The sequence below is a fragment of the Cryptomeria japonica genome, chromosome 5 (genome assembly GCF_030272615.1).
Source record: "Cryptomeria japonica chromosome 5, Sugi_1.0, whole genome shotgun sequence".
NCBI lineage: Eukaryota > Viridiplantae > Streptophyta > Pinopsida > Cupressales > Cupressaceae > Cryptomeria > Cryptomeria japonica.
Window position 1 is genome coordinate 908291328 of NC_081409.1, and position 3812 is coordinate 908295139.

Consider the following 3812-nt stretch of genomic DNA (forward strand, 5'->3'; position numbering starts at 1 on the left):
CTTATCAATGGAGACCATACTGAGTTATTTGGTGCTTCTAGGGGTCTCCGCCAGGGGGACCCCCTCTCCCCTTATTTATTCATTCTTCTGGCTGAGGGTCTGGGGAGGCTGATTAAGCATAATGTGGGTCTGGGTATTATTCAGGGTTGGAGATGGGGTAATGACCTGCAGCCGCAGTCTCATTTGCAGTTTGTGGATGACACGACCCTTATGGGACTAGCTCGGGTCAAAGAAACTACTAATTTGCGTAAGATCTTGGATGTTTATCTTGCGGCCTCAGGTCAGTTGATCAATGAGGATAAATTTTCTATCCTCTTTTTCAACACTCCTGAAACTATTCAAAGGAGGATTGCTCTTATCTTGAGATTCCAAATTGGTTCCCTGCCCTTGATTTATTTGGGTATTTCTATTTCTCCTGGCAACCCTCCTAGGGAATCTTGGCAGGCTATCTTGGATAAATTTCGCACGAAGGTTGAACACTCTACTCATAGATATCTATCCTTTGCTGGGAGGGTTCAATTGATTCAATCGGTGGTTCAGGCTCTTCCGATCTATCAATATATGCTTCATGTGGCTCCTAAGTGGTTCTTGAAGGGTTTGGATTCTCTGGCTAGGCAATTCTTATGGGCAAGCAATCTTTCCTCTTCCAAATGGAGTCTAGTCAATTGGGACCGGGTGTGTAGCCCGAAGCAATCGGGGGGGCTTGGTTTAAGGCAGTCTATTCTTTTTGGGGAAGCGCTGGCAGCTAAATTGTACTGGAGGTGGTGTGTTGAGCAGGATCAAGGCTGGGCTAGGATTTTGGCCAACAAATATATGCAAAGGATCCCGATGGAGGAAATCCCTAGATATCTGCTTGAGGGAAAGGGCTCATTGATCTGGTATACTCTCAAGAAGGGGGCTTCACTCATTAAGGCTGGACTATTTTGGATTTGCAGAAGGGGGGGAAGAGATCCTTTTCTGGAACAACTCTTGGGATGGATATCCTCCCATCTTTGATCAATTTCCTAACCTTGGGAATCTGTGCCAGAGGTTTTTGGAGGCAGGATGGTCAAGGGTGAGTGACTTTAAGGTTGTATATAGGTGTGGTCGGTTGGATTTGGAGCAATGGAAGGCTCCTAATGAGTGGTCGGTTGCTGGGATGGAGGAAGAATGTGTTGAGTTGCATGGCATTTTGGCGAGTAGACATTGTAGCTCCCTTAAGGGTAGGGATGGGCTTGTTTGGTCTCCAACTCCTAAGGGTGTTTTTACTGTGGCTAGTAGATACTGGGAATTGTTGAACCGAAGACTTGAGGGAAAAGAGGTGAACTGGTGGAAACAGGTGTGGAATGATGTTTCTTGGCCGAAGTGTCACTGCTTCACTTGGATTTTGGCTTTGAATAGATGTCTAACTTGGGACAATATCTGCAAGAGGAGATCCTTGGGGCCTTCTATCTGTGTTTTGTGTGGTAATGGGGAAGAAGATTCCTCACACCTGTTCTTCAGATGCCCCTTCTCTATGCTTATTTGGCATTTTTGGTAGGGGGTGTGGAAGCACCCTTGTGTCCATGCGGATTCCCTGGTTGAGTTCTCGAGCAGTTTGGGCAGACCTCCTATCTTGTCCTCCTTCCTCCAGACTGTCTGGTATATTGGGCCCATCTTCATTCTATGACAGATCTGGCTCGAGAGGAACAGGAGGATCTTTCGTGAGGTCAGATTGTTTGTTCAACAAGTTTGGAATAGGATCATTGCTATGATCCGGGAGACAGTGGAAGCTAAATGTGAGGTGAATTTTCCACTGAGTAAAGATGAAGCAGATATTGTGAGTAAGTTTGGCCTGCAGGAGTTGTCTCTTGCCTCAACTTGTGTTAGGAGAGGTAGACGGGTTATGAAGAAGGTGCAAAGGGTGGGAAGGTGGATACCCCCTCTGGATGGGATTATCAAGATTAACACTAATAGCTCATCTAAGGGTAACCCACACCCTGATGGAGTTGGTGGTGTTTGCAGGAATAGCAGGGTGGAGGTAGTTTTCCTCTTTTCACTGCATAAAGGGTGGTAGTCTAATAACTTTATGGAGGGATTTGCGATTCTCTATGCCCTAGAGCGGGGTTGGGAGTTGGGTCGAAGGAAGGTGATTTGTGAATCAGATTCACAAATTGTTGTTAACTTGTTGAAAGAACGGGAGGTGAGTGGGATTTAGTGGCAGTTGGCAGGGATTGTTCAACGGATTCTCCAAATTAGTTCTTTAATGGAGCAGGTATCTTTCATCCACATCCCTCGAGAGTGGAATAGAGCAGCTAATTGTTTGGCCAAGTGGGCCTCAGAACATGGTAGTGATTGGAAAGTTGAAGGTTGGGAGCATCTCTCTGGAGATTACTGTCGGGACTAGCGGAAGATTTTTACTGAGGACATGGATGGTTATGAAGTGGGATGAGTTGGGACTGGTTTGGTGGTTCTTTTCTAGGGCCTTGGGGCTCTGGCTCTCTTTGTAATTCTTGTGCTTGAGTTTCAATAAATTTTTTACCCCTTTTATTCCAAAAACAAAATTATTTGAATTTACAATTTAAAATGTCATTAAAATAATTTTTAAAATAATAATCAACTCATCTTTAGAATAATAAAGGTAAAGTATGTTGAAAATATCATATTTATTCATTATTTCACTTTCAAAATTATTATAATTTAATTAATATTAAATTATTATAATATTATGATATTATGATATTATAATTAATATTTATTTTTTTTAAGCGAAAGTGGAGAGCCACTAATATATTATAATAATATTAATACCTAGCTCAAGAGCACCTGGAGGAAAGAACCAGTGAAGAAAACCTCCATTCTTTGCTCAATTACATATTACAAATATGTCACAAGACTATCAGATCTCCCCCCATTCCAAATATGCAAAGTTTACAAATAATTCAGACTACCAATAGTCCAATAAAGGACCATGTCCAAAAAGATTCTAGCCAAGAGTAGTAAAATTTGCTTATGCTTGATACTTGGTTTTCAAAATAGGTCTCCAATAACATTGTGTGTTATGTGCTTTCATTGTTTCGCTGACTGCGTGCCTGACATTTCCTTTAGCCTCGCGAAACGACAAATGCGACTCACATTACGTGTTATGTGTCTTCCTTCACTATACCGTTGACTGTGTCCAACATTTCCTTTAGCCTCACAAAATAGCAAAATGTGTGTTATGTGCCTTCCCTGTTTCGCAAACTACATGTCCGATATTTAATTAATATTAAATTATTATTAAGATATAATTATATTATTTTATTTTAATATATTCTTATTTTTATATTTTCATTATACTCTTTACAAAAGTTAGAAAGCTTTTAGTACCAAATTATTATTATATATTATAATTTTATATTTATATTAAACTCTTCATCAAAGAAACAAAAATCTATTGAGACTACATTATCATTTTTATATCCTTAGAAAAAAGTGGATTTAATGCAAGGACAATTTCAATCCCCCATGATTAATAATATTAAATTGAGATAATTAAAAATTAACTCGTTGCATTATGGAAATAGATAGAATTGATTGTTCAACTCAAAGTGAGTGGTAGTTAAGAGGTGGAAGTGAAGATATAATTAACATTAAATAATTAAAAATAATAATAAAAATATATATTTTTTCTTTCCATTCATTTAAATGTCCCAATTTTTTCAAATTAAATGCTTTTAATTTTTTATTAACAGACATTTTTGCATCTATACATTAGTAAAATACGTCTTTGGCATAATTATTCTCAAATTAAACTCTTCTTGTACTCTTATCAACTTAAAAAATTCCTAGGCTCACACTGAAAAAACATTTAA